Source organism: Anabrus simplex, chromosome 13, assembly GCF_040414725.1.
Source record: "Anabrus simplex isolate iqAnaSimp1 chromosome 13, ASM4041472v1, whole genome shotgun sequence".
Classification (NCBI taxonomy): domain Eukaryota; kingdom Metazoa; phylum Arthropoda; class Insecta; order Orthoptera; family Tettigoniidae; genus Anabrus; species Anabrus simplex.
In genome coordinates, this window is record NC_090277.1 from 51,265,113 (window position 1) to 51,292,484 (window position 27,372).

Sequence of the window (27,372 nt, forward strand, 5' to 3'; positions counted from 1 at the left end):
GAATAAAAATCCTCAGAAAAATCTTAGGACCAAAATGGAAAAATGGAATTTGGATGAAAAAGAAACCACATGAAATCTATCAAGCTACAGAAAAAAATCGCATATACAGTCAGGAAACGTTTATTACAATTTGATGGTCACTTATATAGAATGGATATTAACAGGCTCACAAAGAAAAGTTTAAACTTAGCCTTATCAATGAAAAATCACAATAATTGTCTAAAAGAAATGAGGGAAGACCTAAATTAAATTGCCATTAATGAGGTAAGGTAAGGGTTATTCTGCCCAATGGCAGGTCCGAACCTCCGCAGAGGTGTTCCTGAGCCGGAGTTTACGTGCAGTAGGGTGGCCAGTTCCTTTCCGCTCCTCCATTCCCTTACCCCCCACCAACAGCGCGTGGCAACCCATCCAACTCCTGACCACGCCCAATGTTGCTTAACTTCGGAGATATCACGGGATACGGTGTTTCAACACGGCTACGGCCGTTGGCGCCATTAATGACGAAACCATTCAAGATAGAATAACATTCCAAACCTTAATTCACAAACACAAATTTTCTGTAAAGTCCACCCGACTAAATACAGAATAGACTGAACAACGTAACAAGCAACACAGCTAGAGGATGAAGAGATAATGGGAAGAGAAGAAGAAGAAGAAGAAGAAGAAGAAGCAAAAAGTGCTAATAACTTCAAATGCGCCCCTTAGTTGGGCATAACGAATCAATAATAATAATAATAATAATAATAATAATAATCATTATTGCAGTCTCATTGGCTGAATGGTCAGCGTTGCAACCTTCGGTTCAGAAGGTCCCGGGTTCGATTCCCGGCCGGGTCGGGGATTTTAATCGTCTTTCATTAATTCTTCTGGCCCGGGGACTGGGTGTTTGTGTTCGTCCCAACACATTCCGCTTCATATTCAGACAACACTCTACACTACCAACCACTACAGAAATACGCAATAGTGATTAAATCCCTCCATATAGGGTTAGCGTCAGTAAGGGCATCCGGCCGTAAAACAGGGCCAAAGCCACATGTGCGACACAGTTCGTACCGGCGAGCCACACGTGTGGGAAAAACGGTAGAATAGTCGTCTTCGTATACGCTAGGGAAAATAACAAGAATTGACCAAATGAGGGGAGACAGGATACAAGGACAGTAAGTGGAAGCAGCGTGTTTGTATTGTGAAAACGTATTGGAAGATTCATTCCTTGACCGAAACTCAATGGGAATTTAGAAGAGAATTCGGCGTGCATGATGTTCCGAACACACCAATAATTATAATGATTGTAAGAAAGCTGGAGGCAACTGGCTCACTTCTCAGTGAGGGCGGAAACCCCAGACTGTGAATGAGTGTATATTGTATTCATATTCTGAGGACGCCTACTGAGCTCACCAAAGAAACTGCACCGATGGAACCAGAAGGTACGGCACATACCAAACGGCTCTACAGAAATCGGATTTACGAGCATCAGTGAATGTATTGTACGAATTGAACTGAAAGAACCAGACGAAGAAACAGTAGCTCTGTGAAACTCCCCCACAGTTACTCGGCATTTCAGAACAGATCGCACACGTTTGCTTGTACTGGATCCAATTTGCTTTACGTCGCACGGACACAGATACGTCTTCTGGTGACGATGGGATAGGAAAGGCCTAGGATTGGGAAGGAAGCGGCCGTGGCCTTAATTAAGGTACAGCCCCAACATTTGCCTGGTGTAAAAATGGGAAACCAGGGCTGCCTGCAGTGGGGTTCGAACCCATTATCTCCTGGATGCAAGCTCACAGCTGCGCGGTCCTAACCGCACGGCCAACTCGATCAAAAGTTAAATCATTAAAATTGTAAAGGTTTATTTTAAACAGATTGTCCTGTAGTTCTCCTAATTGTCTACTTCAGAAAGTCGTGTTTTCCCCAGACACATTCAGGGTTGTATTGGCCTACTTTTCTCAATACTAGAACCACTTTTTAACCCACGTTTTACGTTTAACAGGTTAGTTTGGGAGTGAGAGTGCTAAAAAGAATAGGCTATACTCTAGCCTACCTTAAGGTATGCTATGAGTTTTGCATAGACATTAGGAGTACGGCTCATGAGAATCCCTAGAATGTATGTTACTCTCCCTACATTACGAAAAAGCGGGATAGACGACACATCTTAATAAACAGTTCACAATCTAACCTATCACTGCCTAAACATCTAGGGTCTAGCTACAACTATAGATTGACACGACCTCAAATGATCTCAATCCAGTTTAAAATCCTGCTCAATGAACAAGAGTATGATACAGGAGAAGTACCATTCTATTTTATACAGAATATTGCTATACTTATTCCCATTAAATCAGGCGCTAAGTGTCAAAACTACCGCACCTTTAGTTAAATATCTCATACTGGCAAAATTTTATACGTATTATTTATACAAGAACCGGAAGACAAGTTGAAGCTAAGAAAAGATCAGTTTGGCTTTAGAAGAAATGTAGGAACACGTTAAAAAATCTTGACCTTACGTCTGATCTTAGAGTAACAAATTAAGAAAAATAAGCTTACGTACATGGCATTCGTAGGTATAAAAAAAGACATTCGATAATGTTGATTACATCATGTGATTATCTACAATGTGTAAGCATGATGATGATGATGATGATTGTTGTTTAAAGGGGCCTAACATCGAAGTCATCAGCCCCTAATGTTACGAAATGAGACGAAAAGTAATTACAAATAAAAGTCCTAAATCATCCATTGACCAGAATTCAAAACGTGACGATGTAGAATGAATGGGTGGATATGAATTTAAAACTATCAGTGGATCTGACCCGCAACTTCTTGCATTCCCAGAACCTAGCGTTATACAATAGTATTACTGACCAAGGGACTGCTTCTAAAGCACAATACTGAATCGATGATGCTTGCAGTCTACAGGGGTCCAAAATCCAAGTCATCGGCCCCTCATCATTGTACTTATCGTTAGGAAAGTAGAACCATGGTATTTGTCATGGTGCGGCACTAATCAAAAGCAGCGTAGACTCGCGGTATTCCACACATTATGGTACTACTCACAGGTAATGATATTCGCACATGTAACGGAGTCCTATGGCGTTTCGCACATTTGCAGGCAACGCAAACCTATAGTGTTCATCACAGAAGTGTACTAACCACAGGGACTGGTACTATCCCGTGGTGTTCCTCACATAATCACAGGTACTGTAAAAGCGGACAGTGCACTCAAGTGGGGGGCTGACCGCACGGTGCTCCTGCGTGCTACTAATTACAAACCTATTGTATACCTAACATAGTGGTACTACGCGCAAGTAAAAGCGACGCATGGTGTTCTCCGCGTAGTGGTACTAATTACAAGTATTTTCGTGGTTCTAATGCAATTACACTTGGTCGCCCCTTTTAGTCACCTCTTACGACAGGCAGGGGATACCGTGGGTGTATTCTTCGTCTGAGTCCAATATCCACAGGAGGTCAATTTGTATACAAATCAGTCTCCAGTAGTAAGAAATGAAGGCTATCAAAAATAAGCAGCAATCCATAAAGGGGTGAGGCAAGGCTGCACTTTGTCCCCTGTTGTTTTCAATGTCCATATAAAACTGGCAGTAAAGGACATCAAAGAGAAATTTGGAAAAGCAATCACAACCCAGGGAGAGGAAATCAAAACTCTGAGATTTGCCGATGATGTTATCTTATCTGAATCTGCAGAAGATCTGGAGACATTGCTCAATGGTATGACAGAGTCTTGGGTACGGAGTACAAGACAGAAGTAATGGAATGCAGTCGAACGAAGTCAGGTGATGCAGGAAATATTAGATTAGAAAAAAAATGTCTTAAAGGAAGTAGATGACTGTTGGTTTTTTGGGGGGGGGGGGGGGTAGAATAACTCATTATGGCAATAGTAAGGAGGGCATAAAATGCAGATTAGCACAAGCAAGGAAGGCCTTCCTTAAGATAAGAAATTTATTCACTTCGAACATTGGTATAGGAATTAGAAAGATGTTTTTGAAGACTTTCGTCTGGAGCGGGTCATTGTATGGAAGTGAAACATGGACGATAACTAGCTGAGAAAGAAAGAGAATAGAAGCTTTTGAAATGTGGTGCTGTAGATAAATGCTGAAGTTGAGGTGGATAGATCGAATTACAAATGAAGACATACTGAATCGAATTAGAGAAGATGAACTTCGCCAAATTTGACCAGAATATGAAACAGAATGAAAGGACACGTCTTAAAGACACCCAAGATTTGTTCAGTATCTTTTTGAGGGAAGTGTAGGCGGTAAGAACGGTAGAGGTACACCAAGATTTGAACATGACAGATTAGAGTAGGTGTAAGACGTAGAACTTACGTAGAAATGATGATCATAATAATGCTATTTGCTTTACGTCCCACTAAGAAATTTTTTACCGTTTTCGGAGACGCGGAGGTGCCGGAAATTTGTCACGCAGTTATTTTACGTGCCAGTAAATCTACTAACACGAAGCTGACGTACTTGAGCAACTTCAAATACCACCGGACTGAGCCAGGATCGAACCTGCCAAGTTGGGGTCAGAGGACCGGCGCCTCAACCGTCTGAGCCACTCGGCCAGGGACGTAGAAATGAAAAGGTTAGCACAGGATAGGGTGGCATGGACGGCTGTATCAAACCAGTGTATGGACTTATGAACCAAACAACATGAACGAGAAACACCGAAATGAAATTAATATCCACAGCCTGTTTCAAGTCATTCGCCTGGGTCAGGAATGGAATGAATGAAGCCCCATCTAGCGGCGAGGATAGGAATTATGCCAGCTACCGACGCCCATCGCACTCCTATGGGGCAATGATTAATGAGTGACAGATGAAATGAAATGATATTGGAGAGTGTTGCTGGAATGAAATATGACAGGGAAAAGCGGAGTACCCGGAGAAAACTTGTCCTGCCTCCGCTTTGTCCAGCACAAATCTCACATGGAATGACCGGAAATCGAACCACGGAACCCAGTGCTGAGAGGCCGGCGCGCTGCCATCTGCGCCACGGAAGCTCTAGAAACACCGAAATACTGACAATAATATTGAATATGTAGTGTCACTATAATGCAGATGAGTATTGACTCGGTATTATTCACAAGTATCACTGATCGTGTGAGGTCTGCTAAAGACTTAGAGAATATTAATGAAGGAGGAGGAATGCATTAAGAAAGGGAGAGAAACAAGGAGAAATGATTGCCCATTAAAGGTTACACCTAGGTACATGTTGCGTGAACTGAGTGAGTGGAAAGTGCTGGCAGGGAAAGTATTGCGCAGGCTCAGAAAGTGAAAGTGCCAGTGAAGTAAGATGGAATGTGAATTAGGCTAGCAGATCTGGGGCAAGGTTAGGGCGGGCCCCGTGGCGACACGCCTCCTTGTAGCACGTATCATCCTTGGTACACACTATGCAGGCCCACCGGTTACAATACTCTTTTGGTAACTGGTATCCCGTTCCAAGGTGCGCTATCTCGGCAAGAACATACTCACAAATCACAGCTGAGAACATGCACATTCAAAAGTTTTGATGGCTCTGAATATCTCCCAAAATAAAACCTTTAAAACATTTCAATGTATTTCATGAAGAGAAAATTATATCGGACCGTATCATTTTTCTTCTTCTTCTTCCATTACGACCTGTCTAGGACCACGGGCAGCTTTTTAATGGTTTGGTTCTTCTTCTTCTTCTTCCTCCTCTTCTTCTTCTTCTTCTTCTTACTAGAACCTCTTCAGCCTCTTTCCCCTTCTCTCCCGTTCTTCAGCTGATATTTTCACTATCCTCTTCTCTTGTCTCCTCCGTTGTTGCTTCTCTACCCTATTCCTATACCTTTCAATGTCATTGAACTCTGGCACATTGGTTGGTGTATATTTATTTATCCAGTTCTCTGTCCCATTCACCTTGATCCCCATCCGAGTCCATACAACCCACTTAGTTCACGTCTTTCCTCTCGTCCTACCCGTTGTGCCCTACACTCTTCTCCATGACGATCCTGATCACATGCCCAGCTAATCTTGCTCTTTTGAGTCTTATTTCTTCGGAGATCTTCCTCATGTTTCAGTACAGTTGGTCGTTTGATCTTCGTTCCCGTCTTTCACCACCTCCCGCGCTTGCATAGGGAGCCCAAAATTTTTAGACAGTGATAGTTTAGTATGCAAAGTTACTAAAGCGACTAACAAGCACACTATAACCTGTACAACGGTTCAGTTATGAATTTTACACAAACGTTAAGGTTACGGCATATGAGAATCCCTAGAATTTATGTTACTCTCCCTACATTACAGAAGAGCGTGCCAGTCGCCACTTCCTAATAACGAAATCAGTTTGCCTCCTCGTGCCTCCCGCAGTCCGCACAAACACGTAGTATACACCAGCGGCGAGGTCCGGTGAATATGGCAGATGTGGAAGATATTCAAATGCAGGTCTTGTACAGTCGTAACTACTGCACGGACATTCCATGGTAGAGCATTGCTATGTTGCTGCTGTGACAAACATGCATCAGTGAATCGTCATTTGTAGATGGATTTCAATAGATTCCACATTTTCACTACCGTACTCAAGAACCGAATTACAGACTTATATTGTATTTTCGTGCATATGTGAATTGGGGCGGCATTGCTAAACTGGTAGTTTGATCGCGTTTGCTTCTCTACACGGTGCTGCCGCCTACAAGATGTTCATTTAAGTCTTTGTAACTGCATTGCCAACGGATGAAACTGTGAAGCGACATTTCGAAATGTGTTCCCATGTGTTCCCATGTGTCTGTCTGTCTGTCTGTCTGTCTGTCTGTCTGTCTGTCTGCCTAATCTTCAGTTCAGACGCTGATTGGATCCTGAAATAGCACCACCAAATATTATGCGGTTACATGAAAAGCGGAAAAACCAATGGTGAAGCCATAATGATGATGATGATGATGATGCCGTGTGGCCTTTGGAAAGGCCTGGTGCAGATCTAACTGACACCCATGGGCAACCCGTGTGTGTGTGTGTGTGTGTGTGTGTGTGTGTGTGTGTGTGTGTGTGTGTGTGTGTAAGGATAAAAAGGAAGGGGACGGCGAAAGCCAGTGGCGGCATATAGCCTACTCCTGGCAAATAAAACCTACATGTCTGCTCAAGGCTTAACGTCACGATGCGACGAACAAATCACCATCAACATCATCATATGACCTCACTCCATAGGTATGGAATTGAACTCGGACCTTTGGCACGCAATTTATTGATTAGAAATTGTATACATCCACCTCTCCAACCCTAACGACCAAAATTACTCTTCTTAGACTTTTCCCACTTACTTGTAGTCGGCACGCATTTAGCACAGTTTTACGGCCGGATGCTCTTCCTGACACCAATCCTATGTGGAAGGATATATGTACTATTACGTGTTTATAATAATAATAATAATAATAATAATAATAATAATAATAATAATAATAATATAAATTTCGTGTGGCTATTTCTAGCCGACTGCAGCCCTTGTAAGGCAGACCCTCCGATGAGGGTGGGCGGCATCTGCCATTTGTAGGTAACTGCGTGTTATTGTGGTAGAGGATAGTGTTATGTGTGGTGCGTGAGTTGCAGGAATGTTGGGGACAGCACAAACACCCAGCCCCCGGGCCATTGGAATTAACCAATGAAGGTGAAAATCCCCTACCCGGTCGGGAATCTAACCCAGGACCCTCTGAACCGAAGGTCAGTACGCTGACCATTCAGCAACGAGTCGGACATAATAATAATAATAATAATAATAATAATAATAATAATAATAATAATAATAATAATAATTGTTACCGTGTTTTGGTGGTAGTTATGCATGAAAGAAGGTGCTGGGTGGTGAATAGGTCTCAAGCTACTAAAGTGAAATTAATTTTAAAATTTAACAAGGTTATATTTTCTTTTCAAAATTAGGTAACAACAAATAGAACAGGTACTTAGTAGCCGAAACACGATTGAAAAAAAATACATTTACATAGGTACCCCATTTGGGGCTTCAAAAGTCAGAAACATAATTCTTGGGCAATCAGCTCAGTTTTACCCCAAACACAATTTTAACAGAGGGGCAGAAAACCCCATTCATACCTAGGAGCCCTTGCTCCACATTACACTGAAAAGCCTCCTCGAGGCATACAACATACAATTTTCAAAAGAGCCACTCGCTCTCAAATTTAAGCCTCTCCCAGGCCACACCAAACTCCACCTTTAAGCTGTCCTCAAAGGACATATACACAGGGGTAAAATACCCAACCTACTGAGGTCTATTAAATGACAAGAAGGTTAATACATGACCTCTAAAATACAATTTGAGGGGAGGCGAACTTGCACTCCCAATACACTTTGTTTAAGACCTACTTGGCCTTAGGCCGTTAGCGCAAGGGCTAATCCCATACTACAGAGGTGACTTAAGAAAATAACAATTTACATTACATAACGGAAGAATTGGTTGAGAAAATAAGTTCACCTCAAGACAATGTGAGTGGGAGCTCGAGAGGGTTAGCACTCTCTATCCCAGTATGTAGCTTTACAAGAGAATGGATGAAAAGAGAAGTTACATTTTAGGAAAAGGTTACATAGTGGAACGCTTAGAACCCGCCCCGAAAGTTAAACTGCTGAGCTAGCAAAGAAAGAATTTATTAATCGGCCATTACCTTGTTGCTGACCGCTGCCGAGGAAAGAGGCGCTTCCCGCCTCCTGCTAAGTACTTAATACACTGAAAGATGGAACAGAAGTGGCCCAGAGACCCAAAAATTAGCAGTTTATATCCTCTCGTGGAAGGTTCTAGGCGTTAGGGGAAAGAAAACACCCTCCCACAAACTCTTTATTGGGTAGGACCCCGCAACAGATTCAAGTTGGGGGAAGATACACCAGATTGGTCAGAAATTAAAGAAGAAATTCGGGATTGGATACATTCATAACAAGGGGAAGAAAGGGGTAAATATTGCCAACTTAAACAATGACAGAAAGAAATTTAACAAAGAACAAACTCTTGAAATTAAATTTTCTCCAAAAAAAATAGTTCTTTGACTCCGCACTAGATTGCACTATTGTAGATCTTCAGTAGTGTCCTCTAGAAGAGAAAGTTCACACTTCTTACTTCAAGTGAAACAAAACCACATCAAAAATGACACAGTTCAAAAACTCAAAATTTTCCACGTGGTGACATCTTCTGAGAAAGTAGAGAATTAATAGCGTAGATAAAGTTCAGACTTCCTCCAGCAGAGGAGTTTCAACTGGCGCACATTTTAAATTAGCGGAGTGGAGGTGTACCGCCCGGTACAGACCTCCCCCCCCCCCAAAAGTTCCTCCCGGGGTGACACATGAAATTGTTTGCAAACATGGTCCAAGTTTTGATGTAGATATGGAGATTAATTGCCAAAAAAATTTATAAGATTTTCATGATTTGGTTTGTTTCAGTTTCAAAATTTTGTTGTTGCAGGAGAAGTATAGTCTTTAAGTTTGTAGAAGTAGAATTCTGAAGATAAACTTTTAATACTTAAAAGTGATGAAGAATTTTGCAATGTCCACCAACTATTGCTTGTTGGTTTCCCAAGTGTAGTCATTACTTATAGTAACTGTTCATGTAGTTGAGGTTAATGAAGTTGGATGGCCAGACCGGCCGTTGCAGCTTGCGTCCAAAGGAGGCCGCTCGGACCCCTCAAGTACCCTGAGATACCGCTCGCCCGCACTATGAGGGGAGCAGAGGTGTTGAAGCACGCCGCGCCCGCGGTGAACATATACAGGCTGCGGGCAAGTAGCAGGTCGTGTGCCGCACATCAGCCTTGGCCGGGAGGAGAGCTCCGGCTCGCCGTGCACATGTCGTCCTCGCTGGGGCCGAGGGGGCCCGTCCTCGAACCCAGCCGCGGCACAGCGCCGCGCGGCTGCGGGGGCACTGAAACATAAAGCTAGGCGGCAGAATTGTGTTGGACCATCATCTTTTTTGAGGGCACAGGCATTATGGAGAGGATGAGGGGCCAGCGGCGTGTAGATATCCATGGCATTTAATATAATGAAGCCACAGTGGGTATTGGAGCAGGAGACGGGAGCGTGGTAATGGCCGTGGCAAGGACCGGATGGCAGTTTAACAGTCGGGGGAGGTTTACAAGAAATGCTTACATATAAAACAAAATATTATAGAAGGAGCAGAATGCCTTAAGTGTGGAACTCAAAAAAAAATATATATAACCATCATATTCCTATCAAATTATATGAAGCAAGTTAACACAAAATTTACACCGGTTTCATCTGGGACAGGTGAACCCTAAATATCCTCTCGGTGGCTGGATTACTTACTAACAATGTAACCGGGGTGAGAAAATCGAGAATGATGCATGGCCCATGAAATCTGGGGGCAAGCTTGCCCGAGGGAACAAAATTTTTGACCATAACCTGGTCACCTACCTTCAAAGGGGTGGGTCTCCGTCCACGATCATACCTTTCCCTAACCTTTTCATGAGACACTTTAAGATTGGCTTTAGCCTTCTTCCAAAGATCTTTAATGTTATCCGGATCTATTGTCTCGGGTAGAATGTCATTCAGAGACCAGAGGTTAGAGAGCGGCGAGTTGGGAACAAACTTGAACATCAAAGAAGCTGGAGTAAACTTGTGAGATTCATGAACCGCCGAATTCAAAGCAAAAGCTATCCAATGCAGGGACGTGTCCCACCTGGAATGATCTTCATGATGATAGGCAATAAGTGCGGACCTGAGATTACGGTTAACCCGTTCAGCCAGAGATGGTTGTGGGTAATAAGCAGAAGTAGTTACATGAGAGATTGATAAGTCAAAACAGAATTTACGAAATAAATTAGCATTAGCATTATCAGATACAATATATTGACACGGACCAAAAGAAGCAAAAATAGAATTTAAGCAGGTAATGGTAGACTGAGCGGTAGCCAGCTTAGTCGGAAATAACCAAGAAAATCTGGTAAAACCATCTACGCACACAAAGATGAACTTGTTAGCATTACCCTTTGACTGGGGGAAGGGTCCTACATAATCGATATACAGACGTTCCATGGGGCGCGACGCTTGATGAGAAGACAAAAGGCCAACCTTGGTGGACATGGTGGGTTTACTGAGCAAACAAGATTTACAAGCTTTTACAAGTTCACGAATTTCGCCGTCCATACCTTTCCAGATGAACATTTCACGAATCTTTTCACGGGTTTTAAAGATTCCAAGATGCCCTCCTAATGGGGTCTCATGATAATACTTGAAGATCATAGGTACAAGAACCGCTGGAACAACAACTTTCATCATCTTGTCATGCCTCGAAGGGCAACATAAAACACCATTCCTCAGAACATAAGGGACAACATGTTCCCCAGAAGAAAGGGTTTCCATTATCGGAGCCAGCGTCGGATCTTCACGTTGGTATTTCTCGATATCCCTAAAATGCATGGGAGCATCTGTTAGGATGGCATTAACCTCAGATAGCGTGGACTCGGGAGGTGATGAACTGTCGACCTGTTCATGGTTCTCAACGTCGTCTGAAAACATACGGCTGAGTCCATCAGCGACAACATTTTCGGTACCTCGGATATGCCTGACATTGAATTGGAAGGCAGAAATACGGATGGCCCAACGGGCTATACGACCAGTACGACGCGGCCTACCTAAGACCCAGCTTAAGGCTTGATTATCTGTCTCCAGGTCGAATTTGACGTGTTCCAGATAGAGACGGAACTTTTCTAAGGCGAATAAGACTGCCAAACCTTCGAGCTCATAGATGGAATACTTGGCTTCTTGAGCCGACAATGTCCTAGACGCATAGGCGATGGGTCGCCTCCTAGTTCAGTCTCTTGAAGAAGGACTGCAGCTACTGCTGACGACGACGCGTCGGTTTGGACAATGAATTTCTTCGAGAAATCAGGCATAGCAAGGACAGGGGCATTACAAAGCGCTAATTTAAGATCTTCAAAAGCGGCTTGTTGAGAAGGTCCCCACTCGAATTTGATGCCTTTCCTACGAAGGAGGTTTAAGGGCGCCGCTCTATTAGCAAAGTTAGGAATGAACTTTCTGAAGAAATTCACCATACCAATAAACCTGGCGATGCCTTTAATGTCCTTGGGAGGTTTAAAATCACGGATGGCCTGCGTTCTAGAATGATCGACTGCTACCCCATCGGGTGACACAATATGCCCTAGGAATGACATAGAGGGCTTAGCAAAGGCAACCTTGGACAACTTAACAGTTAACCCAGCCTTACGAAGGCGATCGAGAACTTCTCGCAGATGATCTAGATGTTCTTCAAAAGTCTCTGAAAATACAACGACATCATCTAAGTAGTGATATAAGTACTCGAATTTGATGTCGGAGAAGACCCTATCTAGTAGCCTAGTGAGCACAGCTGCCCCCGTGGGGAGCCCGAAAGGCACGCGGTTGTATTCGTATAAATTCCAGTCCGTGGCAAACGCTGTAAGGTGTTTAGACTCTTCGGCAAGGGGAATTTGATTATAGGCCTGATTCAAGTCCAAGATAGTGAAGAACTTGGCTTTACGAAACCATGAAAAACAAGAATGAAGGTCAGGAAGGGGCACAGATTGCAACACCACCTTCCGATTGAGAGCCCTGTAATCAATGACAGGCCTGAAGCCTCCTTGGGGTTTCGGGACTAGAAAAATAGGCGATGAATACGCCGACTTAGAGGGCCTAATAATACCATCCTTCAACATCTGATCGATAATTTCTTTCAGAGCCTTCATTTTAGGTGGAGATAGCCTATAAGGTGGAAAACGGACAGGAATCGAATCCGTGACCTCAATTTTGTATTCAATAAGGTCAGTAACACCAAGAGTATCAGAGAACACCTCGGGAAACGACTGACACAGTTTGCGAATACTATCAGCCTGCTCCTCAGGTAAATGTCTAAGGTCTAACAACATCTCATCCTGGGTAGGCGAAATAGAAGAACATGACACAGAATTACACTTTAATAGTGGTATTTTACAACTAGAAGCAAATTTGAATGTGCACGACCTAGACTGGAGATCGAGCACAAGACCAGTGTGAGAAATAAAGTCAGCTCCCAATATAATGGGGCAAGACAATTGCTTGGCCACAAACAATTTAATTTTCCATGTAAATTTAAAAATACGAATTTTGACCAGTACGGAACCTAGAATTTCTAATGGAGATGAATTAGCCGAAACATATTGAATAGGAGATGAGACATAGTCAGGAAGTTTACAAACCGATTTCAATTTAGAATACCATTCAGCCGAAATAATCGAACAAACACTGCCTGAATCTAAGAGAGCTGTTATAGGCTCGTTATTTAACTCAATCTTAAGGAAAGGAACAGGTGCGGGGGTATCCGCCGCAATCCTAAGGCATTCTTTAGGGCATTCAAAAGATGAATTTGAAGGCTGATCGTTCTCTGCATTTACAACCTGTTTACTAGGGGCTGAGTCTCGGGAAGATGGATTAGTCGACTCAGCCGAAGCCACTAGTCACTTTTTATTATTGGCATAGGTGGAATTTGCACCAGAAGTTGAGCAGGAGGGGGTGCTATTTGAGTTTGGGCAATTCTTGGCGATATGTGAGAAGGCCCCACACTTAAAACAGCCTTGTGATGACCCGGCTCCATTCCTTGTCCCACTTGACTTGATCAGTGGACACTTGTCGCGCAGATGGTCAGGCGACCGGCAAGCATAACATTTACGGGGATTGACTGGTCGGCGAGGTGGAGGCCGAGTGTTACTAAAGGAAGGCGGGGGTTCTTTCGCGACACGCAAAGAATCGGCGTATCTAACTCCTTCCGCTGAGACGGCCAATGATTCAAGTTCCGAGAAAGTTTGTGGGCACGCCGCGAAACACAAATATGACCTATAGGGAGGTGAAATTCCCTCTACAATAGCCTGTACAATCTGATCTTCAGGAAAATGAAGGGCAAACACCCTAGTATAAAACTTAATGTCCTGTATGAAATCAGCCAAGTTTTCATCCAAGCGCTGTACACGATAATAGCACTTCTGAATAAGGGAGGACCTGGCCCTAGCAGGGATGAAGTTAGCTAGCAAGTGGGCATGGAAATCCTCAATAGATGATTGCTCGGCAATGGCTCTTACGATTTTATCAGAGAGAATACCAATAGCATACGGATAGATAATTTGCAAAATTTGACATGGAGACAGAGAAAACACAAGGGCATGATCCTGAAATTCCACTAGAAATCTTAAAAATGAAATTACATCACTGGTGGTATTAACAGAAAACTTAGAAATACCTCTGAGCAACATTGCCAATGGATGAGGCAAGCTGCTAAACCCGGGTGACATAGTAGGTAAAGGCTTCAATGGCAAAGAAGTTAATTCAGAACGGATGTTACTCAATGATGCGCGACGTTCAGATTCGTTGTCCAATGGGGCAGGGATAGTTTGAGCAGCAACGGTTACCCTATCAACTTCTCCCTTGGGAGGCGCTTCCTCACTACCAGTATTCACTATGGTGGATTGATCAGATTTGGGAGGAACTTCCCCAGTTAACAATTGAGTGACCTTACTAGATAATTCGGAAATATTTTCCAGGAGCGTACTAGCTTCCTTCCTCTGAACGTCATTCAGTTTTAGAGACAACAGATCGTTAACCCTATTCGAAAAATGATATAGCCTGCCTTGCACACGCTTAATTTGATTAGGGGACGGATCATTTTCATCAAAAAAACTAACTACAGAAGCTAGCCCAGTAACGTTCTCCGTGATCGTGGAAAGAGAATCGTCAATTTCTTTCTCTCCCAAATTGGGGATGGAAATGGGCAAATCAAGGGACTCTCTAAGCTTGTTAGTGTCTACTGCAACCGTGCATCCAGATTGCACATTTCTGATAGTTAATTCATAGATCAACTCCTCCTTGCGCAAGTAGTTAAGAAGGAGAACATCGCGAGGGCCGGGCATGATGACCGAACAATTTTGAAAGGTCAAAAAAAAATTCCAGCAACTGAGAAAATGGTTAGAGTTCGGATCTAAACAATGTCTAGCCGTCAAAAGGGGCTAAATTGAGACCCATTCAACCACGCTCTGCTACCACTTGTTACCGTGTTTTGGTGGTAGTTATGCATGAAAGAAGGTGCTGGGTGGTGAATAGGTCTCAAGCTACTAAAGTGAAATTAATTTTAAAATTTAACAAGGTTATATTTTCTTTTCAAAATTAGGTAACAACAAATAGAACAGGTACTTAGTAGCCGAAACACGATTGAAAAAAAATACATTTACATAGGTACCCCATTTGGGGCTTCAAAAGTCAGAAACATAATTCTTGGGCAATCAGCTCAGTTTTACCCCAAACACAATTTTAACAGAGGGGCAGAAAACCCCATTCATACCTAGGAGCCCTTGCTCCACATTACACTGAAAAGCCTCCTCGAGGCATACAACATACAATTTTCAAAAGAGCCACTCGCTCTCAAATTTAAACCTCTCCCAGGCCACACCAAACTCCACCTTTAAGCTGTCCTCAAAGGACATATACACAGGGGTAAAATACCCAACCTACTGAGGTCTATTAAATGACAAGAAGGTTAATACATGACCTCTAAAATACAATTTGAGGGGAGGCGAACTTGCACTCCCAATACACTTTGTTTAAGACCTACTTGGCCTTAGGCCGTTAGCGCAAGGGCTAATCCCATACTACAGAGGTGACTTAAGAAAATAACAATTTACATTACATAACGGAAGAATTGGTTGAGAAAATAAGTTCACCTCAAGACAATGTGAGTGGGAGCTCGAGAGGGTTAGCACTCTCTATCCCAGTATGTAGCTTTACAAGAGAATGGATGAAAAGAGAAGTTACATTTTAGGAAAAGGTTACATAGTGGAACGCTTAGAACCCGCCCCGAAAGTTAAACTGCTGAGCTAGCAAAGAAAGAATTTATTAATCGGCCATTACCTTGTTGCTGACCGCTGCCGAGGAAAGAGGCGCTTCCCGCCTCCTGCTAAGTACTTAATACACTGAAAGATGGAACAGAAGTGGCCCAGAGACCCAAAAATTAGCAGTTTATATCCTCTCGTGGAAGGTTCTAGGCGTTAGGGGAAAGAAAACACCCTCCCACAAACTCTTTATTGGGTAGGACCCCGCAACAGATTCAAGTTGGGGGAAGATACACCAGATTGGTCAGAAATTAATAGAAGAAATTCGGGATTGGATACATTCATAACAAGGGGAAGAAAGGGGTAAATATTGCCAACTTAAACAATGACAGAAAGAAATTTAACAAAGAACAAACTCTTGAAATTAAATTTTCTCCAAAAAAAATAGTTCTTTGACTCCGCACTAGATTGCACTATTGTAGATCTTCAGTAGTGTCCTCTAGAAGAGAAAGTTCACACTTCTTACTTCAAGTGAAACAAAACCACATCAAAAATGACACAGTTCAAAAACTCAAAATTTTCCACGTGGTGACATCTTCTGAGAAAGTAGAGAATTAATAGCGTAGATAAAGTTCAGACTTCCTCCAGCAGAGGAGTTTCAACTGGCGCACATTTTAAATTAGCGGAGTGGAGGTGTACCGCCCGGTACAATAATAATAATAATAATAATAATAATAATAATAATGTTTTATTTATTCTGGCGAAGTTAGGAATGTACTCATTTTCTTATACTTAACCAGGTTTAACCTAGAACACTGTTAATAATAACTACTGATGACAATGTCCGGCGCCATGGCTAAATAGTTAGCATGCTGGCCTTTGGTCACAGGGGTCCTGGGTTCGATTCCTGGCAGGGTTGAGAATTTTAACCATCATTGGTTAATTTCGCTGGCACGGGGGCTGGGTGTATGTGTTTCCTTCATCATCATTTCATCATCATGACGCGAAAACAGCCTACGGGCGTCAAATAAAAAGACCTGCACATGTCGAGCCGAATATATCCTCGGACACTCCCGGCACTAAAAGCCATACGCCATTTCATTTCAATGATGACAATGATATGATAACAATATTAACAATAATAACAGCCTTTTTAAAAGCTATTTGTTCGGGGCGTCGACCCATATGGATCTTTTGCCCCTAATGGCACCACATTGCATGAACTTGCGTGTAATTGGAATGGCGGTAGTGTTGAATGTTGTGTGTGAGGAAAGGAATTTTTTTTTTTTTTTTTTTTTGCTAGGGGCTTTACGTCGTACCGACACAGATAGGTCTCATGGCGACAATGGGATAGAAAAGGCCTAGGAGTTGGAAGGAAACGGCCGTGGCCTTAAGTAAGGTACAGCCCCAGCATTTGCCTGGTGTGAATATGGGAAACCACGGAAAACCATCTTCAGGGCTTCCGATAGTGGGATTCGAACATACTATCTCCCGGATGCAAGCTCACAGCCCCGCGCCTCTACGCGCACGGCCAACTCGCCCGGTGAAAGGAAGATTAAAGACGTCATAAATACCCAGTCCCCAGGCCAGGGATATTAATCATTACAATTTAAAAAAACCTGACCTGGCCGGGAATCATACCTGGTGCCTCCGGGTGACAGGCGGACGCGTTGCCCCCTACACCGTAGTGCAGGACTATAATAACAGTAATAGTATTAATAAAAGTAATCAAACGCAAAAAACAAATCATATCATCTATATAATGCACATCGTACGTAGAGAAAATTTAGAAAATGTATACATTTCTACTATATACCGAGATACCGCCTTTAATTGAGAGGTGAAGAGAAGGATTAGTAAGAAGAAGAATATCTGTGAAAGGAAGAGAGAAATAATGAAGAGGCCTAGGAGGAAGTGCCCTCCGGTCATAACTGGATGCTTCATGTATGTTTACCTAGTATTTCGACACAGGCATGTTTAAAAGCTGAGCTGCTGGACATGCTTCTGACGTCCACTGGTAAGAGATTCCATTGTCGGGCTGCGGTAACGGTGAATGATTTCGAGTAGATTGCTGTTCTGTGTACAGGAAGGGATAAGGTAGTTTGCAATGTGTTGTATGTAAATGAAAATAATTATTAAGTCAAACGTAAACACCCAGTCCCCGAGCAAGAGGAATTAACCACATCTAGTTAAAATGTCCGGCCCAGTCAGGTATCGAACCCCGGGCCCTCCAATCTGAAAGCCAGTACGCTGACTATTAAACCAAGGAGTTAGACTGTCGGTCAGCATTCTGGTGGTGATATCTATTTACACCAACAGGACTCTAATTGGCTAAGAATGATGTCGGACCAAAAGACTTGACAGGTGTTGGTGGTGGTGGTGGTGGCGGTGTCGAAGTTACGAGTAATGGAAGCTTTTACCTTCCACCCCTCCAAGGGCCTTCATGACTTGTACGGAGATGACTTTGCTTTGCTTTTATAACTATATTGTAGGCACAAACTTTATCATAGTATTTTGCTGTTTAATTTTCTATATAAAAAGTTTAAAAGTTCTAGCCTTTTTCAATAATGTTGAATCTTCACACGACATTTCTGAAAACTATAACAAAAATTAAATGAGACTTGAATTTCTGGCTTTATTCAGAGTTGCTCATCACCTTTCCTTTCATCATTCCATTTGCCTTTAAGAATTTAATAGAACTCTTTCAGTATATACATTCGAACCAGATATTCTTAGATTTAGAACAGTAGGCCTATATTTGAAACAGCATCTAAATTAACGTTAGAGAAAAAACTCCCATTTTGAGTTCATATTACAATTCCGATCATTACGTATAAGTACAATTGTATATAGCTCCACCACACACACCCGAAGGGCCATTGCCTACCAAGCGAAGGCCTGCAGATTATGAGGTATCGTATGGCCATTATTCTAGTCTTTCTAGATCGAGGCCACCATCTCACCGTCAGACAGCTCCTCTATTGTAATCACATAGGCTGAGTGGATCTCAAACTAGCCCTCAGATCAACGTAAAAATCCCTGGACCTTACCAGGAATCGAACCCGGGGTCTCCGGGTAAGGGGCAGGCACGATAACCCTACACCACGGGATATATATATCCAGCCCCACCTAATGTGATGTTATGATAAGAAAATTATTCATAAAGGGTATCAAAATTAAACGCTCGACAAATTTCAGTGAATTTCAAAGATTTAATCATTTTTTCAAAACCAGAAAATTTAACATCTTTCAAACGTATATCCTGTAGTTTCTTAAAAATATGAACATCACAGAAGGCATAAAATGTTTCCATGGAATGTACTGCAGCATTGTGATGCAGAATCGCTTGAAGAGGAAAAATGAACAGAAATGCAGGCTCGGTAAATGATACTGTAAACAGATCATTTAGCCATGGCAGAAGTGAGTTGTTTAAATTTGGGGGGAAAAGGGGCATCCCATATGCCGCTACAACGGGACATTGCATCATACCATCAAATGCGGAAAATCTCTTATAATACGCGACACCTGGCAAAGCTAGCGCGACAGTGAATTCGGCATCACTTGTGGGGGGGGGGCGTGAAAATTCTTTCATTAGGAGATAAGAGTGCGTAGATCTTCCAGTCTACATGCAATTACAGCCTCGTTCATGGTGCGGTACGTCCTAAGTTGATTACCGAAACTGCGATGCTTATACTGTAAAGTAAGACTAAAGTGTAGCCGCGCCAGATGTGATCATCCGAGCAGAAACTAACGAGGTACCGTAATGAGACTCTCAACAGATCAAGGTTCACGGCTGGTCGTGTGGTGAAGGGATGGGAGGCGAGTTCCGGTACTTAGGCAAGGACTTGACACGAATTAGTCTGTATCTTACAGCATTACGAGTGCTGCTACACATGCGAACTGTTTCGGGGAGGGTAGAAGCTACCTGACGAACACTTTACTGCTTGCCTGGCGGCCATGAAACTTAAGGCGTCAGATCTGTATGGCCTGACACCATGGTCAGCCGGTTCGAGTCCCGTTACACACATGGGCCCGAACCCCTAATGTTTATGCAAAATACATAACTCAGTCGTTGTGCAGATTAGACTATACTTGTAATCCGCTTCGGTTAGTTTGCATTCTAAACTATTAGTGCATGAAAATCCGGGCTCTAATCATCATCTTCATCTTAATCCTCAGCGTTTGTCCCACAGTGTGGCGGGGTCCGCTGTCTTGGCTTTAAATACCATATGCCCTTTCCATCTTGTGTTTTCTGTCTCTTCAATAGCAGACTTGTCTGAACTATCTTCTTGAACTGTTTGTTTATCCGGACTAACTGGGACCAAAGGAAATTCGGACAATCGAAATCCAAATAACCGCGGTTATATTGGTTAAAAGCAAAACAAAACCCTTAAATAAGCAGACTTGAACCACGATAAAAAAAAATGCTGTTTTGTACAAAAATCCAAAAATCCCTTTAGGCAAGCAACTCAATTTTGAAAACATCCTAGGGATATGAGCTGCGAATTTTAGGTTAAAAAAATATAATAAAGTATGAGACTATATTCTTTAATTATTCCTAAAAATTACAATCCTATTCTTAACCATCGTAATCCGGCCGATTAGATTAGCAATTTGTCTTTTTCTCCAAATAGGATCGCTAATGTAAGTCAATGCAGAGTTTCACTTACGCCCTTATAACTATATTCAGTGAGGAAATTTTTCAAAAAATTAAAAAAAACACCTGAGGTTATTGAACCAAGGAACACATTTCAGAAAGAATTATCTAAATAAATTAATTTGCCTAGGATTTGAACAAAAAAAAAAAGGAAAAGAAAAACAATTTTAGGCTGTTTTTTCCAATAGTACATTTAGGCCGGAAGTGATCTTTGAAATTTGCTTTTTTAGTTTGATAGAGCTATCCATTACTCACAATTTGAAACCCTTCCTGGCCCTTTAGCCCTTCGACTTACGGCACACTTGTAGAAATTGCATAATCTTTCGTTTTTCGTTGTATGGGGACAACTACTTTGTCTGCCAAGAAATGTTTCTAACGTTAAGTAAATAAATAAATACATCATGAGAATGTTAGCTGGAAGGGTAGGGAACATGGTGGAATACAATTTCTAATCACTAGATTGCGTGCAATTAGCCTAGAATAAATTCTAAACCTTTCCGCGCTGTTCTTAAAGAGCTAGGCATATGAAGCTGTATCAATATTCATTTTTCTATTTTTCTTCACATCACACGAGAAAATTATTCCTGAAATTTCACACGATAGTTTTCATCCCTTCATGTGTTTTATTTTCTGAGTTTACATGGAAACATTCTTTCCAGTAGAATATCATTCATTGCTCATATACATCTAACTAGCAGTCAGCCGCGGCTTCGCTCGCGTGGATTTCGTAATTTCATTAAAATAATCGTTCCTCGGGACTGCACAAAGTCATTATCTGAAAATTCCTAAAGAATAAAAACTCACCAAAAAATTGAATTTTATTTACCCCACTACCCCTTTGTAAATCACGTTTGTGGTATTGCCTTTTTGGACTAATATGACCAAGATACTGGGAGAGCTAATTCTGGAACATGAGACATAGAACTGTACATGTAAGAAATAGTTCTCTCTCAAATCGGAAAAGAAATGCGTTTCTTTATTTTTGAAGGATATTTCAAAAACCAATGTCCACGTCTGTAACACCTTCAGTTTTTGAAATATAACTATCCTCATAAAAAGAATTCAACCCATTTTCTCTTCTTTGCATCCCCCCTTAAGCGGATTTTCCGAAAACAAAAAAATACGTGTTCCTTTATTTTTAAAGGAGATCCCAAATATCAATTTTCATACTCTGTAAACTGTCAAGTTTTTGAGATACAGATATAGCCATTTTAACAATTCACCCCCCCCCCATTTCATCCCCTTAGCGACGGAATATCCAAGAATCCTTCCTTAGTGAGTACCTACACTGTAATTGAAATGTACCCCCAAAATTTAATTTATTTATATCTATGTCCAGTAGCTCTGGCTTTGCGATGATAAATTAGTCAGTCAGGACACGTCGTTATATATATATATATATATATATATATATATATATGTGTGTGTGTGTGTGTGTGTGTGTGTGTGTGTGTGTGTGTGTGTGTTGCACAGTCAATGTTTTCGTCCGATAATAACAATACAATGGTACGTAACAATGAGGACATGTTATTTTCATCCTACGGCTGACAAACTTTCCACCTTGTTAGCATTCCCGCGCACAAAGCTGTAATAATACAATTATACGCCTACCGCAACAATCATACAAATCCGAAACACACACATGCGTATTATAGCCTTTGTTTCCTCGCAGTCCGAGTCTGTATTTTGCATTAATAATCTCGCAGCTCGTAATTGCTATTACGTCCAAATATTTACTGAGTCTAGACGTGACTCGAGTCGACTCATTACCTTACTAGACCATTATAACGAGGCTTGCCTTACATAATTAATATGTCACAATGCACTCCATGCAACCAAACCAGAAATGAGGTCAGTATACGAGAAATGGATCAGTCGTTACCTAACAAGCCAGGTTAGATTTCTTTCGATTATTCAAGAGATTTATTACAATCAGAATAATAATGAAACCAATCATTGATCGGACGACAATTCCAGTTTCATTTGAGGGAAAAAACGACTTTACGGGACAAGAAATTTCATATTTCCATGTATTATTTTCAGTGTGGATACTCTTCTCTTCAATCTGATGAAAAAAATAGTTACTCATGCAATTCGTGCGTGTAAAGTCGACTCTCTTCCTCATGAGTGGAAAGATTGTCAGGCATGGCAGTATTATTGGACCTTTATGTTTGTTATATGATGATGATGATGATGATGATGATGATGTTTGTTGTTTTAAGGGGCCTAACATCGAAGGTCATCGGCCCCTAATGGTACGAAATGAAATAACAAAAATTTCAAAGGCATCCACTGACCAAAATAAAAATAAAATATGTCATGAAGAATGAATGGATGGACAGGAACCAAAAGAAAAAAAACCAGTGGATCAGACTCAAAACAGATCGAAAATAACATTATTACCGACCAAGGAAACACTTATAAAGCACAATGATGCTTGGTGTCTAAAGGGGGTGCAAAATCCACATCTAAGGCCCCACACAATGGTACATGTCGCGAGTAAAATAGAACCATGGTATGTGTCATGTTGGGGTATTAATCAGAAGTAACGAAGACTCACGGTGTTCCACAAAAGATGGTTCTACTCACAAGTATTGCAATACGTACAAGTAACGCAGACCTATGGTGTGTCTCACACAATGGCGCAACTCATAGCCAACGCAAAACGAGAAGGTTCCCCACCTAGGTGTACTAAACACGGGCGCCGGTATTCCCGTGGTGTTCCTCACATAGTGGGTACTAATCACAGGCAACGCAGACCCACGGTGCTGCTCATATAGTGGTACAACTCACAGGCTACGCCCAGACCCGCGGTGTTGCTCACATGGGTACGACGCACGGGTACTGGAATCCACCAGGCCAGGCTTTTACTGGTACTAATCACAAACCTATTTCGTACCGAATTTAGTGGTACTACTCGCAAGTACAGGCAACCTATGGTGTTCCCTGCGTGATGGTACGATTCAAAATTAGTTTCATGGTTCTAATTCAGTCAGCCCTTGGTCGCCCCTTTTAGTCGCCTCTTACGACAGGCAGGGGATACCGCGGGTGTATTCTACATGTGCGTCCCCCACCCGCAGGGGGTAGTGTGTTTGGTCCGCGAGAGGTATTTTATTTCCTCAAGTCCGCCGGCAAGCGTAACAGGTTCGTGGTGTTTTTTTTTATATACATGGTGTATCCGTGATAATTAGAGTCCGGATTTTGATGCATTAATAGGTTAGAATGCAAACATACTGAAGCGAGTAGCAAGTATAGTCTACCTTCACAACGATTATGCTATGGGGTTTGCATAAACATCAGAGGTACGGCCAATCAGAACCCATATATTTTATGTTACTCTTGCTACATTGCGGAAGAGCGGCTGGCCGACACTTCCTAATAACCAAACTAGTTTGCAATCTAACCTGTTACTGCGTAGAAATCCGGGCTTTAGTGATATTGTTACAAACTTTCAGGCAGGATGGAGGACGGCAAATGGTTCAATTTGAGATAAGGAACCGTAGTCAAGAAACGTTCGAGTCAAAATTTATTAACAATCGAAGTTGTTTCTTCCGTCCGTTCTTAACAGTTCAAACGTCACCGGCGATATTCGAACGCGTATGACAGAACCTTTTTTTTTTTTGCTAGTTGCTTTACGTCGCACCGACACAGATACGTCTTATGGCGACGATGGGACAGCAAAGGGGTAGGAGTGGGAAGGAAGCGGCCGTGGTCTTAATTAAGGTACAGCCCCAGCATTTGCCTGGTGTGAAAATGGGAAACCACGGAAAACCATTTTCAGGGCTGCCGACAGTGGGGTTCGAACCTACTATCTCCCGAATACTGGATACTATACCAGACTTAACTAAAGTTGGCATCTGACAGGTAAGGTTGGAGGGAGGAGCACTGCACGTGCCGTTTCACGATGTTGCCACATTCCAGCATTCCTTTCGACATGCTCTTACCTCTCGGGATCTTTTGTAGACTACCTGGTCAGGCGGTGTCGTCCCATTTGCGATCACTCTTATACAAACAATCAGGTTCTTATCAGAGACACTGACAGGTTTGGCAACTCCCAGCAAGACGAGCTGCCCTGAAGTTTTATCTCCATGGCAACCGCAGTCGCCCCACCCTCGTTTCCATGGGAACCACACAGCCACTCCCTTTATCCCGCCTCGGCGGGCAGTAATCGGACCTCCCTCTAAGAAATGTCAGACACCAACTCTTATTATTAGCAGTATAGTCGCACTTAAGCGACTGCAGCTATCGAGCTCGGTACAGAACTCTGACGCAGGTGGACGTCATTTCGAACATTTGCTGTAAATGGAGCAGCTGGTGAAACTTGTACTGGTAAACGGAATTAAATGAATAGCACTTTGCTTAACTTCTGACTCGATCGTTTCTGGAATATGCTTCCATATCTCAAATCGACCCATTTGCCGTCGACCATCCTGCCTGAAAATTTGTAACATCACCACGGATACACCCTGTATATAAACGATATAAGTAAAGATCTCGATTCACAGATAAGGCTATTTTCGGTTGATGTTCTACTATATAGAGTAGTGAATGAGTTGCAGGATTGTGATCGATTGCAGCGGGACAATGGTACAAGTTGTAGATCATTCTTCTTTCTCGGTGTCTGATCTTGATCATCTCCAGAATCACGAATAGTTTGATCCAATGAACATTATCAAATGCCCTTTGTAGATCTACCATGTTCGTAGGTTTGTCCTTAATTCGATCCTATTGTCCTTCTTAATTCATTCCTCTAAGATTAGGCGTAAAGTCAGAATTGCTTCACATGTTCCCACACATCTTCCAAACCCAAACTGATCTTCTCCCAACTCAAGTTCAATTTGTCTTTCAATCCTTCTGTTACAGGCGTGTGATTCTAAACTAATGGTGTGGTAGCTTTCACAATTGTCAGCACCTGCTTTCTTGGGAATGCGTAGTACATAGACCTGTTTAAAACAACCTGGATGAAGTTGTGTATAAAACCTGATAAGAGTTATTGAAATATATCCCTGTATGTCCTAACTAAAGTTCGAACATTTAGGCAGTAACATGTTAGAAGGCAAACTTACTGAAGGGGGTAACAATTATAGTCTATCCCGCACAACAGGTATGGTGCGAATTTTGCATTAGGGGTACGGCCCGTCAGAATCTCTAGAACAGAGCCTCTCAAATACCTAAAATCTCACGCGTGCAAACTGAGGCGCAGAGGTCCTGTGCACAGTGCATCGGTACCACTCGGCTCAGCTTGGGTTTGGAGCTTTCCGGTACAAGTGAGGAAGAGGGAGACAGGCGGAGCGAGCAAGACAGGCGTGGAGGAAGAGAGAGACAGTGCTATTGCTCCAAATCGAGGAGTGGGGGTCTGCACTCTGGTCAACCAAGCGAAGTCGTCTTTTACACCTTGCACCGCGCAATACACTGGTGCATGCACCCTGAGAGGCCCTCCTCTAGAGTTTATGTTACTCTCGCTACATGACGGAAGAGTTAACTAGACTATACTTCATATTAACCAAATTAGTTCACATTCTAAGCTATTACTGCCCTAACATCCGGGCTTTAACCATAAGAAAATATAAGCTGTCTAATTATAATGAGTTATCTTCATTTGGTATACGCCCGGCACCTCAAGTTCATGTGCCTCACCAGAAGTGAAAATCTCGTTTCTAAATTTTCTGACTTCCAGACCGGGAATCGAACCCACGCCCTTCCGGATGAACTAAACACGCTTTTACCACCTCGACTAGGCAGCAACTCAATGATTCTTTGTGCAAAAGAGTTCTCAGCAAGGAAGAACAGAGAAAAGCGGAATATCTCAGGAAGGTCGGACCGACAGAATATTTTCAATAGAAGGGTAGATTTACACAAACTCGGAAAAATGACATATTTACTGAATCTCAGCAGGGTGTACAAATTTAGAGAACCAGGAAAAAGTAACAGATTTACAAAAATTCAGGAGAAAGTACAGATTAATGCAAACTAAGGATATGGGCAGATTTTATAAAATTAAAAAAAATTACAATTCACTAAATCTTAGGAAATGGAAAGATTCACACATCTCAAGAAAATGAAAAATATACGTAAAATAAGGACATCCAGCTTAAGAGCATTGGTTTATGAGGGATCCACTTAAAACCCTTAAAATAGACTAATCAAAGGTCTCAGGATTGGAAGTACGTTCAACAAAGATTTAGTGGTAAAATGATCCATCGATCTAATATAGACCATACTTAGTTAAGTCACACATTGGTCTGTATTGTATGAGTAACTGAGGACATCCGCCAGTGGAGCTAACTGCCCACTCATGACTCTCAAGGCCCTCTGCCAACATTCCCAGGATAAGACATAACGACTTGAACCTGAACGGCGAGGTGAAATATGGGGAAATCAGGGTCAAGAGTCAGCCTTCAACTGGACGAGACAAGTCAGACTGAGTCCTTGAAGTGCTAATAGAAGGTCATATGGGCAGTCTACTTTCAAATGGTACCAGTCCGTCTGTCGCAGAGAATTCTCTCACAAGCTGTCAGCAATAAAGAGCCTGATATAATTTAGTGCTAAACTGGTGATTTAGTAGCAACACCCTCTAACACTTGACCTGATCTTCAGAAAGGTTAACCTTAGACCACCTTAATATAATGCAGGCCTACGTGTTGTGAGAGGCATCAGGCCATAGACTGGTTCGATACAACGCTCCATGCCGCCCTATCGTGTTTCAACCTCTTCACGTGTAAGTAGCAATTGCATTCTACATCTCTTTGTAACATTCAGGTCTTGTTCTTTTCCGTACAATTATAACTCCTGACATAACCCTCTAAAACAAACTAAATGTCTCTTGAGGTGTTCTTTGTATCCTTTCCGTATCCAAATATGGAGTCTTCGGTCCGATTGCTAGATCAAATTCATAACAGTCGCACCATCATAT